This window comes from Heptranchias perlo, chromosome 26 (assembly GCF_035084215.1).
Source record: "Heptranchias perlo isolate sHepPer1 chromosome 26, sHepPer1.hap1, whole genome shotgun sequence".
NCBI lineage: Eukaryota > Metazoa > Chordata > Chondrichthyes > Hexanchiformes > Hexanchidae > Heptranchias > Heptranchias perlo.
In genome coordinates this window covers 26,703,438-26,717,781 of record NC_090350.1, presented here as the reverse complement: position 1 = coordinate 26,717,781, position 14,344 = coordinate 26,703,438, and the positions used below count along the sequence as shown (strand labels likewise).

Here is a 14,344-nt window from a genome sequence, read left to right as displayed (position 1 = left end):
TCAGTACTATTGTATGGTACCGTGTAATGAAGTGAGTTTCTACTACTGTTGTACTGTGATAGCAAAGATGAGAATTCAGCAATGATGTGAGTTAACCAACAATGTTGCACAGTAGAGAGTACATGTCAAGACTGTAGTAAAGGACGTCAGGGATTATGCAGTAAAAGATGAAAATTGTATTGTGCTGGATAGCAGAAGGCGAAGAGGACAAGAGTGTGTGATGACCGAAGTGTGCAGCATAGGATGGCAGGTGCATGAGGTGCAGGATGGCATTGGATGCAAGATGGAATAAACATACAATACAGAACAGTAGAGGATGTATTGAAAAATTGGTAAGAAAGTGTAATGTAGGACAGAAGAAACACATGGTACATAACAGTAGAGGTACACAGTGCAATATGACCTAGGGATATAGACCAGGGTGGTGGTGCTGCCAGAATGACAAGCTTATTAAGGTCAGAATGGTGGAAGTGGCTAAACTTTCTCTGGTCAGTATGTTTAACAACTTAAACTTCAATAAGCTTTGTTCCCCTCTAAAAATACTAGATTAGCTATGCCAAAGCTAGTAGGTTACCACATGCCACAGTCGAATTACATTCCTAAATATCTTTTTCTTTGGCTGAACAAGAAGCCTTATGTCTTAACAGTTATTTAATCAGTGTGGTCCAGTAAAAGACACTGGGGATCAGTATGACTGATCCAGTGCCAAAAAAAAGTAACGCATTGATTTTATACAAGTTTTTCAATTTACTTTATTAACACAAAAACATTGCGTTGTCAAGGTAACAGAAGCAAAGATTACTGCTCAAAAAAGCCACAAACAAGAGTATCCAAAGTGGGAGCTGTAAGGTCTTCAGGAGAAGGAGATTAAGTCCTGTTCTATTTGGATTAATCGGTTAACTTCAGCATATGAGACTCACAGTCTCACATCATGTGTGAGGATTGCATATTTTAAGCTTCCATATGTACTTCACATTTGCAGAATGACACTGACCTCTGTTTAAGGCTACACTATCTTCATTTTTGTGGAATCAGTAAAATGTCATCATTGTGCATTGATCTTTGAAGGATGTGTACATAAAACTTATATTGTTCAATGAGGACATTAACAAATACAACCTTCCCATGGGGGTAAAAAAAGGCTAGACTTTTTCCTATTTGCTTTCTCTTAAGTGTAAGGTTGGAAATTCTAGGGCTGTAAGAAAATGAATGAGCAATTGCCCAATTAAATGATCATAATTTAAATTATTGTAGAGGTTGAGAGTCAGTCAGTGTCTCTCTGTTAAGTGACACAGGTATGTGTGTGTGTTATGTTGGCCACAAAAGCTTATTTTCTTGAACTTACACTACATGTTATGTATTCAATTTGGACAATTCACAATATATATAACTAGTATTTGTTGAAGCAGTTTAAAGTTATTTAGAATAGTTTAAAACACCACATCTAGCTGCACTTACTACTCTGCCTGGGGGCAATTAGATCAGGAGGTACAGTCCTCCACATTATTTTTATTATCAATTTGAAGTAGAGAGGATTGGGATTTGACTGCTTGTGATGTGTGCACAAAGCATTACTATTCATTTATGTGTCTTGAATATGTTTCAAATCATCACTTTTCCCCAATCTTCTCCACTTTTCATTGATAGATGCATAATTCCACACATAACTTTAACAATACACGAGGCCTGTCTCTTCACAGGAACAGGAGAAGGTCCATTCAGCCCCTTGAGCTTGTTTTGCTATTCTATTGGATCATTGCTGATCTGCACTTTAACTCCATTTACCTGCTTTTTCTACATATCCTTTGATACCCTTACCTAACAAAAACATATCAATCTCAGTCTTGAAAATTTCAATTGACTCAGCATCTATGATCTTTTGGAGGAGAGAGATTTCCATTATGCTTTGTGTGAAATATGCTTCCTAACTGGTCTAGTTCTAATATTATGCCCCCTTGTTTCTAATGCCTCCTTGTTCTGGATTCCCCACCAGAGGAGATAGTTTTTCTGTATCTACACTATTGAATCCCTTTATCATTTTAAAGATATCAATAAGATCACTCGTCAACTTTCAAAACTCAGGGGAATACAAACCAAGTTTATGCAGCCAGAGTAGCTCCATATTATTCTGAGTAATCTGCACTGCACCCAATCCAAGGCCAATTTATCTTTCCTGGGGTGCGGTGCTCAAAACTGAAAACAGTACTCCAAGGATCAGCTATGGAGGAAAAGCAGGTAAATGGAATTGAAGTACAGATCAATAATGATCTAAAAGAATGATGGAACAAGCTCAAGAGGCTGAATAACCTACTCCTGTTCCTATGAAGCATTACTTTCTCACTTTTGTATTCCAACTCCCTTGAGATGAAGGTCAACATTCCATTAGCCTTTTTGATTTTTCGGGCGTGATTTTAAAACGAAGGCGCAGGTGCGTTGGGGGCGGGCGGGGGCAAAGAAAATCGCGTTTCCCAAGAACGGGCAGAAATCCCGGCTCCAACATGCCTAAGAACACGCATGACCCAGAGTCATCTGGGTGCGCAGGCCGTTCCCGAACCAGGAAGTCCCACTGGCAATTAAAGCCAGCGGGACGATATTTAAAGCAGCAATTGAACTATTTAACCCAGTTTAAAAATCCGAAAATGCAATTAGCTATGAAGGCAAGCGATTTCAACGCTGCCTCAATGTGTTTCTCGTGCTGTGTGAAACATGCCATGGGAAACGAGTCGTGTTTCAGCCGGCAGCCATTTGGACATTTAAATCCCTGTTTGACAGGTGGGGATGAAAGGTGAGTTATTGCAGCAGGGCACTCAGTTCTTTCAGGCAAATTTTAGCTGGGAGATCTTTGTGTTTAGTCTGAAAATTCTTGGTTTCCACTCAAAATTATTCTGTTTACACATATTTACCAACTTTTCATACCCCCTCAAACTGACACCATCAGGATGGCGGGGGGGGGGCGGCGCGATGGCTGCATTCATCAGTACATCCGAGGACGAGGAACATCACCATCCTCGCCAGGCATGGTGTGCACTTCCGCCACTTGCATCCACAACACAGGGCTGCGCCACAGACATCTGCACAAGAGCACAAAGGGGAACAACAGAGGGACCGACGTCGCAGGAGGCACTACCCTTGTCAGAGGGTCTACAGACCGAGGCTCAGCTTCCTAGACCTCTCTGAGGAACAGTGCATACGGAGGCTGAGAGTGAGTCACCAGGTGGTCGCAGACATCTGCAGTCTGCTTCATGCCGAGCTGCTCCCAGCTGGGCCTGGCGGCATCTCATTACCTGTTGCTCTTAAAGTGACCTCTGCCCTCAACGTCTTCACCTCCGGATCATTCCAGGGTGCCACCGGTGACATCGCCGGAGTCTCTCAGTCGTCTGCACACAAGTGCATAAGACAGGTCACCGACAGCTTGTTTCACAGGGCCTCGAAATATGTCAACTTCCCCATGGATGACCTCAGCCAGACAGAGAGGGCAGTGGGATTCCACTCTGTGGCTGGCTTCCCACGTGTACAGGGTGCAATCGATTGCAGGTGTATAGTAATTCGAGCATCTCTACACGAGCCAGGACTGTTCATCAACAGATAAGGGTATCATACCATCAACGCTCAGCTGGTTTGTGACCACCGCAAAAGATTTCTTCACCTGTGCGCCAGATTCCCTGGCAGCTGCCACAATTCGTTCATTCTGAGGGGATCAAAAATCCCGGGCCTCTTCCACGCACCAAACAGCCTGAAGGGCTGGCTCCTCAGGGACAAGGGATACCCCCTGCACACGTGGCTCATGAATCCTCTGAGGAACCCCATCAGCAAGCAACACTGTCGATACAATGACAGCTACATCGCCACCAGGCCTATAATTGAACATGTGATAGGACTGCTGAAGTTGCAATTGCGGTGTCTTGATCGTTCTGGGGGAGCGCTTCAATACGCACCAGACAGAGTGGGTCGCATTATAGTAGTGTTTTTGTGTCCTGCACAACGTGGCGCACCAGAGAGGGGTACCGGTTGAGGAGGCCCCATGCCCTCATCCAGCATCCAAATCTGTAATCAACATTGAGGAGGAGGAGGAGGAGGACGAACCCATGGGCAGAGCAACGGCTCACCTGGCTGCTCGTGAAGCCAGGAAGTCACTCATATGTGAACGGCTCTCGTAAGATCAGAAAGTGAGAATAGTCCGGTCCTCACACCATCTGGAAAGCGCAGCGCCAACACCAGCTCCCCCCCCTCCCCTGCACCAAACAGTCCTGCAACTACACATACATCCACTGTAAAGTGACCCACTGGGTGGCATCAAGTGTCGCCGTTCATGATGAACCACAAGAAAAGGCGCTATCACAAAAGGTAGTCAAGAATAGGCACGATGTGGCAGTAGTGGTGAGAATGATAACATTTAATGTGACTTTAACATAAACCAAATATAAATGAAAAACATGACACTCTATCAGACCCCCATGTGCAGACCCCTCGTGATCACAAATCCTTAGCCTTTCTCTTCCTACCGCTTCTACGCGGTGCATCCCCTGTGGCTGCAGCAGAGGTAGTGGCAGGTTGCTCATGTCCATGGCCGGACTGCTTAGATGCTTTAGGCCTACGCCCTCTGGGTTTTGGAGCCCGTGAGGGCTGCTCCACCTGCACCTGTGCAGGGGCTGACTCGGCCATCTGGATAGGAGGCAGCATTGCAGGTACTGGTTGAGAAGGGGGCAACGGGTGAGACACGGGAGCGCTTTGAGTGACGTCCCCACTTCCATGTCCCCTTTTGCCACAATCCCTCTCCTGGACCAGGCCCATGTCACTCCTACCACCCTGCTTGAGAACAGTTTGGAGGACATGAATGATGCCTTGGAAGCCCACTTGTAAAGTTTCTGTTTGCCTGTTTAAGGCGGCAGAATGTTGTTCACCGTGAGTCCAAACAGCCGTTGTCAGGCCTGATCGGGCTCATTTGTGAGCCGTGCTTGAAGTTCAACGGAGGCTAGCCTTCTCTCCATCGCAGACATTCCCACACTTGCCTGCGACACTATCTCAGAGATTCCCTCACGTCCCTGTGATACTATCTCAGAGATTCCCTCCTGTACCTGTGCCACCATTCCACTAATGCAGGAGTTGGTCTCCTCCATCCTCTGCGCTATTGTGGAGAATGTGCGTGGCACCTGTTCCAGTACCTTGCAAATGTCCTGCTGTCCCTCGATCATTCTCCTTTTAAAGGATGACCCCTGGGGTTCAGCATCTCCGTCCAGCTGAGCAGAGCCTGGAGAGGAGTGCTCCCACCCGACGCAGACTCTCCACAACTGCCCCTGCCACCAGTGTCGCTCGTGCTCACTTGTGTGTGGTGACTCACCAGGTGCCAACTTTGACTACTAGGACTCACCGAGGTGTGAATATCTGCGCTGGTGGATGGCTTGCTAAGATGTGACGGGAGCTCCTCTGAGGAATCGCCCTCTCCCGCCACTGCTGTCGCTGAAGGACCTGTAAGAGAACAGAAGGCAATATTAAGCATCATCACAGATGTATCATGTTGCGATGAGCATACTGAGGTGTTCAACATGCCAATCATTGTTAACATCAATTCATGTTGTGTGTGATGAATGTTAAAGTTTTGTCACCAGACAGTTGAGGGGTGCCAGCCTCGGTGTTCCCGATGGGTAGGCACTCGAGGGTACGGCTGATCTCCACGGCCTCCTCCTCCGCCTCTGTGAGGACCACTATTTGTTGTGGCCCCCCCTCCAGTACTCGCCCTCTCACGTGCATTTTGCGCTCTCTTCTACAAGGAGAGAAAGTGCAGATGTGTGAGTGAGTGATAGTGAAGTGGCCAAGCGATGAATGCATTGCTTTAGGCGAGGCTGACCGTGAAAGAGTTGCATCAGAGGGTGAGTATTTAGACAGAAACATCACATTGGTTGAGGATTGGGGTGAGTGGTAGTGGTGAGTTCACAAATGGGGAGGTGAGGAAGTGCTCAGGAAGTGAAGGTAAGTTGAGGATGAGCCTTAAGTGGGTGTGAGGAGTAATGTGATGGAGTAGCCTTGGCAGTGCAGAATGAGTTGGGGGTGTGGAGGGGTGATGTGCACCACAGAATGCAGGAGAATCAGTAAGTTTACTCACTCTTGCTGACCTAGTTAGGCCATTGAAACACTTCATGCACTGGACCCAAGTACGGCAGATGTTGCTGCTGCTGGTGACCTTCTCTGCCAACTAGTGCCAGGCCTTCTTGGTGGTAGAGGCAGGGCGCTTCCTCCTGTTGGCCAGGTAAAATACTTCCCTCCTCCTCCTCACCCCGGCCAGTAGCACCTGGAGTGAGGTGTCGCTGAATCTTGGAGCAGTCTTGCCCCTGTGCTGCTCCATTGGGTCTTCTTGCTCTTTGCTCCAGCAAAATCCATTGGAGCAATGGCCCTTTAAATCTAGACACCCAAGCTGACAGCCTGTCAAGATTAATGGCCACCAATTAAGTTGTGATGGCGTGGGGACAGGTAAGTCTTTATTATTCGGGTTTGCCGCATGCCCATTGACACCCCCCGATCCCCCCTGCCACCCCACCGCCCTTTTAAAATTGAGGCCTTGATCTCAGGTTCTGACACGTCCATAACTGGAACATTGCATTTGAGCCAACTTACATTTACACGTGGCTACTTCTGGCTAAACATTACTTTTATAGACATTCTCAACCTTGGCTCAATCTACAGGGAATATCTTCCTTTCAGTACATGTGGCGTAAGATATCGTAAAGATGAATCATTTCCTGGCTATCCCTTAACACATCAGTCAATATGTACTCAAAGGGGCTGTTTGAGGGAGTAAAAGAGCCCAGAAGAGCCACAAGTCATTTCCATTACAATTAAGTCATGCTCAAATAATACAATTGCATGTTCTCATATGCATTTATGTTATTATGTTATGTGTTGATGCATATTTCTGCCATCACACTTTCTTGTCCTCCCTGCCTGCCTTGTAGCATGTCCCGACTATCTTACATTCTATGCCATTTCCATTGGTTAGCTATATCAATACCTTTCTAATGTTGTAATCACACTTGTTTACAAGTGGCTATTATCCTAAGTTATCATATGATAGTATAATTGGTTGCATCACTGGCTTAGCCCAGCTCTAACATAAAATGCAAACATATAACTTAAACACCACAACTGAACATGTTTAGAGACCGAGCTTAAGACTATTGTCACCTACATTCTCTGGTCTGAGATTTAGACCATTCGTCTCAGAAACCTGGGAGCAGCTTCTCAGCTGAGAAAAAAATATGCATGCTGGGTAAAACTGAGAAATATAAAAGGAAAGAAAAATACAAAATTCCAGGGAAACAAAAATAATCCTTGATAAGTAGAATCGTTGATGTCTGTGGTAATGCAGTTAATCAGATTTGTTTGAATATAATTACTGTAATATAATTCTATTTGATGATTATAGGGATTTAGCTTTGATTTGACATGTGAATGGATTTGACTGCCAGTACCTAGAACCACCAGCTTACAAGCCCTGGCTGTCAGATATACTTAAACCTTGGTCAACAGATAACTAGTTTGCACAGAGATGTTAGGCTTGGACCTTAATTTTTGTATAATAATGAATGGCATTGGCATATTTTAAACTTGGCTGAATCAAGGTTATGCACAGGCTAAATACATACTGATATAGACTACACTGGAATTGCTTATAGCCTAGTTTTCTGCTGCGAGTTTAATGGGCAATTAATGTGCAAATCCAGCAAGTTCTTAAAAATAACGGGGAGGCTAAGGGTGAGATGCCGTTTGTGCAAAGCAAACGGCGGAGTGACGTAAATCAACCAGTAAATTCTGGAGATTTGCAACTCATGCTGTATCTTTTAATCCCCTGAACTTGCTGGCCGATTTGCGCATTAATAACAGCGCACGTGTTAATGTGCCGTTATTTTTCCCGCAGGATCCGGCCTGATATCTGTATTCTTTTCATAGCCATTCTACCATTTACGTTTGACTAAAGTAACCAAATATTGTAATGGGAGCCTAAGCATCACTCTCCTTAGGTTAGAGTACAGCTTGTGTTTCACATTATGTTGTTTTATTGAGGAAGACTGAAATATTACACTGCCTGAAAGGTGCTTGTTTTAATTATATTTACAAATAAATGTTGTTTGTAAGAAGATGACACTTTTTCAATGATATGTTCTTTATTAAAGGTGAACAAAATCAAAGCCAACTGTATAGCATCAATCGTAAATGGTATCAGACAATGAATTTGAATTGAAAGCAGTGAATGTTGGTCAGCTTTTGAAAAAGCAAAGCAGAAAAACATTTTGGTGAAATTTGAAATATTGTAAATTATGAGATGTAAATGTGAAACAACCTCCTCACAGAAACAAGCTTACCTTTATGCTGAAGGAATTTTGTGAGCTGCTAGTTAAACTGCAATATGTTGACATTTCTTCAGTAAGGGTTTTTACTCACTATATGTCATTTCTGTTTAAATATATTATTCATTTGGGATGTTCAAAGTAACCTTTCCTGTTGTTATTTCAAGAATGTGCCCCAACCAGTTACATTTCATAGATCATTGTTTGGTCTTGATTCATACAATTTCAGAAAGTATTGGCAAATAATTTAGATAAGATTAGATAATAGAAATGATTCATGTATTGTTGGTAGGGAGCAGAAATATCACATTACAGTATTCCAACTTGCCTGGGTGGTATTTCAAAACATTAAACATTAAAAAAATAAACTCTGCGACACATCCTTTACCTTTTGAGGATTACTGGGGTATTTCTGCATTTATCCAATAATAATACAAGATTCAAATTGTACATACCTTTTCCCGGACAGTTCTTTGGTTATGGATGTGTTTGTTTCTGTAGCCTATTCTGATTCTGATGTAGTTTTGTGTTCTGTAATATTCAGCATTGTCCTTTTACTGGATTATGAAGCACAAATTAATTGATGGATGATGTTCTCAAAACTAATAAAAATCCAGGAAAGGGTGAAACATAACATCATTAATCACAGGACAAAATCACAATCTGATTTTTTAAAAATCTCAAAAATGAACATTTTACATTATTTAATTGGCTGGAAATCACATTTTACTGCTAATCAATGTCATGTGCGAGGATTTAAAAAAAAAACTACAGCCCAAGGTCTGGAAAGTTAGATTTTCTTTTCCAAAGCTAATTCTTGTCAAAAACAATACGGTCGATTTTCATTCGTGGCACAGAGCGATCGCACAACCCGCCTGATAGCTCTAGGGAGAGGCCTGAAGCATGTTCATGGCCAGGCCATGTGATCAGCGAGCTGCCAGCGCTCAATAAGTACTGGCGGGCAGCTTACCGATTAGGGGAGGGGATAGGAAATCCGGTCACTCCTCCATGGAGCTGATCCGGAAGTATACACTTAAAGGAGGAGGAGATAATCCGGGGGGTCATAGAAGGACTAGCAGCAGACCGGAAGATTGTTGTGGGACCAGGAGGAGCATCCATGTTCCTTCTTGCCCCACAAAAATCATTTTGAAAAGTTGCCTGCAGTGTTTCAGGTGCAGCCTCCAGCAGTTCCCTTTAAGACCGCTGGTTAGGCCAATCTACATCCTTTACCAATGGATGGGGGGGTCCGTGGTCCACGCTCGTCTCACCAGTATCTGAAAATTGAGTTGGGCTCCTACAACCAGTGTAGGACTACGATTTAAATATGATAATAAGGCCTGTGTTTGGACAGGAGCACTCGCCGCCTATTTTGAGGCCTACTCGAAAATCGAGCCTTGGGCCACAGGCAGCCAGTTTTTTTTTTCAGTTTTCATCTGCTTACTGCCCCATTTTTCTGCACGAATGGGGTGGTAGGCAGGCGAAAATTGCCCCAATGAGTTTTATTTAATTTTTTTCTCTCCGTCTGTCCCTTCTGTTCAAAATTGCCAATAGTCATTTCTGCTCTGGAGTAGTAGTTTACCGGTTTGTGGATCCAGGCCTTCAGTGTCCTGAGTTACTAATCTGTGACATGCCATTGTGGACTGGTGTCAAGCATGGGCCAGCCACTTCTACACTGGGAGGTAAAGAAAATTAGAGGAATGTGCACCTGGGCTACTTTCATACACCTCCCAGTATCATTGGCACAGCCCTTGGAGCAAGTCACTTACCTAGATCTCTAGACCAGGGATGATTTAAGGCATTGGGAGTCCACAGATAGGGAATAGAAAAGGGGTTACAATACATTAAAGTTCATTAAATATATTTGAATATATATCTTTCCAAAATAAATAAATACCAGACACTTTTTCATATGCTAATTATGGACATCTAAAACTGAAGTAAATTATCAAAAACATGAAGTTAGGAACACCCATAGTGGAATAGAGAATGTGGAATTTCACCTAGCAACAAATGTTTGTTTTCTGTAAACAGTTGCAGGAAGCAAAGTCCTCCTGACCCCCGGCGCTCGTATCTGTGGCCAAGTCATTTTCTTTTTGCCAAATGTAGAAAGTACAGAAATGGGTTTTAAAGGAGTGTATTAGTAATAGGACTAAAGTTTAGCAACGTTTATACAGAAGGGAATTAAGAACCTACTGATTGGCATGAAGACATTAGCAATCATTAAATATCTATTGCAGCCAAAAGCTCCTTTTATTGTGGTCCTTCCAGACATCCTTTCATTCCTAACTAAATGAACACTTTGTCTCACATTCAAGCATGTAAATGTTTAAAGAAAACATGAGACTGAGAAACATAGACGGGGGCTGCATCAGTGCCTGGCAAAGCACAATAAATATGTTCAGTTAGTTCTGCAGTCTCCTGGAGAGCAATTGGATTCAGAAGGATTGGACTGTTAGGTGCCAGTAAGTGGGAATTACAGCTCAGATTTTCTGGCCAGTTCACTGTGGTTAGCCTCACAGAAGCAGGCTCAGTTATGGGATCTTTATGGTTTATGCAGTTTGATGTTGTTCGTACATTAGCAACAGCTAAAAGTCTGTCATGTTTAAATGAATATTGAGATCTGATAGATAAAAAGCACTTTTAACACTTGAAAATCTCAGTGGACTCCATTCTCTCGGGTAGTTCTCTAGTTAGTGTTCATTACAATTTTCATTTTTTTGATGTAATCGCATGTAGAAACATCTGTACTAACTTTCAATTAAGCCATTTACTTTTCTATTCTTTTTAGTTCATTGTTTTATTAAAGCTATATATCCATAGTAAAAGTACAATGTATAAAAAACTTTAATTAAAATATAATATAATTTTGATTAAACTCTACTATATTAAAATCTTAATTAATGGCTTCAGTTTCCTATTATGTAGTGGAGTATCCTGACATGCTGTCTTCACTAATCTTTAATGACAAAGTAGAAATGAGTACAAAGAGCTGTTATGTTGGGAGAAGATGCCAATAGAAGATTCATTCATGTTTATTGATACTCTAACCATTTCTATAGCTCTACAAAAAAGTAAGAAAGACTAGCAGAGTCACATTAAAGAAAGAATATTTAGCTTCGAGTTTAGACCTGTAATTAGCTTAACAAAGGGGAAGATTGCAAAGTATCATCCTAGCAGTGAGAGGTGAGTACTACAGAAGAGCATAAGCGTACAAGCTATTGGCTGTAATATCAGAATGAAAAGGAGAGGGTGCCTTGGAGATACAACAGCAACTTGCATTTATATAGCACCTTTAAGGTAGTAAAACGTCCCAAGGCGCTTATACAAAAACATCAGAGGTGAAAGACGCACGGTTAGGCAGCAGCTAGACACACAACAAAGTCAGCTACTCGAGTATGGTGAAATAAGAGCGCAGAAGGAGGTTCAGGATCACCAGGGAGGTTGTGACAGAGATGCGCCACCTGGTTCAAAAAGTTCTACAGCAGCTGCCGACCATTGACAATGCATGGTCTCTGACCGGGAAGACCACCATTGTCCTCAACCTTTACGTGATCTGGGACCTTCCAGGAATCCACAGGGGACATTTTAAGATTCACCTTGTACTGTACTGCTCCATTGAAGAGGTACTCAAAGCCCTGTATCTGGTGCAACCAGTTCCATACATCTCACCAAGAACTAGCAGCTAAACAGCCACTGCTGGCAGAGAAACAGATGCGCAGGAGTGTTTTTGCCAATGAGCTTTGCAACGGGGCATTCTTAATTTCTTCTGAATATATTTACAGTCACAAAGCTGCTATTTGCTATCCCTGCATAGTTTTTGCTGCATAATAATAGCCTTGGCTTAGTGGTAGCACTCTCGCTTCTGACTCAGAAGGTTGTGGATTCAAGTCCCACTCCAGAGACTTTAGCACATAATGTAGGCTGACAGTTCAGTGCAGTACTGAAGGAGTCCTGCACCGTCAGAGGTGCCACCTTTTGGATTAAACATTAAACCAAGGCCCTGTCTGCCCTCTCAGGTGGACGTAAAAGATGCCATGGCACAATTTCGAAGAAGAGCAGGAAAGCTCTCTCCGGCTTCCGAGCCAATATTTATCCCTCAGCTAATCGCTAAAACAGATTATCGGGTCATTATTTCATTGCTGTTTGTGGAACCTTGCTGTGCACAAATTGGCTGCCGCGCTGCTCTACATTACAACAGTAACTACACTTCAAAAGTACTTCATTGGCTTTGGGATGTCCTGAGGTCATGAGAGGTGCTATGTAAATGCAAGTTCGTTCGTTCGTTCTTTCTTATGGAATTATTTTGTTTGGCTTTTGACAAATGGCACTGCACAATCAAAGAAGATAGACTGCAAGATATAACAACAGTGAATTCATTCTGCACAGTTCTGCAGTATTATGCATGTATTTAATATGTTCTGTGTTAAAGTGTTGTGAACTTCTCTTTGTTGGCTGTGAATGTCCTCCATCAGCATCCCAGTTGTCCCTCTGGGCTCGGTGTTTTCAGAGGTGGTACCTACTGTGCAGGGCTACATGATGGCACAGAACTGCCAATGAGTTGCATGCCTGCCAGCTGTTCCTCTGCTAGTTGACATATGCCACTGGTGAGGGTATATCCTCATGATGCCTGCTGATCTTTGAACATAGGAAACTGGACATGTATGAATTTTTGGATCCTTCTGTCATTTAACCATTCTCCAATTGAATTGAAGCCTTTACGGTATCTCGGAGTTTAGAACTATAGATGGGTAGAACCATAGAATTTTACAACACAGAAGAAAGCAACTCGGACCATCATGTCTGTGCTGGCTCTTTGCTAGAGAAATCCAAAACTAATCACAATGGCCTGCTCTCTCTCCATGGCCATGTACCTTTCTCTACTTCAAATAGTTAAATAAAAAGTATGAAAGAGCTTGCATTTATATAGTGCCTTTCACATCCTTAGGACATCCCAAAGCAACTCACAGTCAATATAGTCCCTTTGAAGTGTCCCACATGCAGCAACGAGATAAATGACCTTATAATCTGTTTTCTAGTGATGTTGGTAGAGGGAGAAATGTTGGCCAGGACACCAGTTATCCAATTTTCCTTTAAAAGATGCAACTATCTCTTTCTCAACTATTCTCTGTGGCAAAGCATTCCCTGCTACAATAACCCTTTGTGCATAGAAATTTCTCTTAACCTATCAATTACAGACTTTTTTAAAAACTTCTTTTATAATGCTTCCAAAAGCATGCAAAATAACAAAACATTCTATTCTATCCTGTATAGCTGAATACTCACTTTTGTTTTCCTTTCTGGTCAACCTCTAGCTGTAATCCGACTCAATATATCTTCATTTTCAGCCTAAACTTTGACCTGCCTCTTAAACAAATCAAGTATAGTTTCTCATATAGAGTGAATTCCTTAATGGCTAGGGATCCACCATCTGGTACAGGCTGTGTACTTTTATCATATACCATTGAACATAACAGCAGTCGAAACTGACATATGGGGCTCAATTTTAAAACCGAGCCGGGACGGGAAACCCATTAGTACGGGTTTCCCGGACGTTCTTACGATTTTGACATAAGAACGTCTTTTATTATTTTTTGATCAACAGGCGGGTCTCAGTCGGATGAGAGATCAGTCATGGAGAGGACATGTGCAGGTAAGTCTTGGGGGGCGTGGGTTGGCATAGATTGGCACGGGGGTTGTGAGTCGGGGGGAGGGATCAGGTGTCAGTCAAGGGGGAAGGTGTCAGGATCAGGCATCATCGGGGATGTCCGCAATCGTTGAGGGGTTGGGGGTGGGAGGATCGGAGTGGAGGGGGGAGGATTGGGGTCGGGGGGAGGATCGGGGTCAGGGGTCGGGGGTCCGCGATCGGAGTTTTAAGACTCCACCCGCCTCCTGGGAGCGAGTTGGTCGCCCACCCCTCTTTCCGCCCCGGTGAAAACCGGAAATGGGTAGATTGGGGGCGGGTCTGAAATGGTGGCAATTTTCAATGCCCCCCCAACCCCCGCCGC

The 14,344-nt window shown here is 43.4% G+C and overlaps 1 protein-coding gene across 1 annotated transcript in view; it reads left to right on the top strand.

Moving 5' to 3' along the window:
• Positions 1-14,344, top strand: part of col8a2 (collagen, type VIII, alpha 2) — a 179,758-nt gene that overhangs the window by 91,014 nt on the left and 74,400 nt on the right. The gene's annotated exons all lie outside the window — the stretch shown is intronic.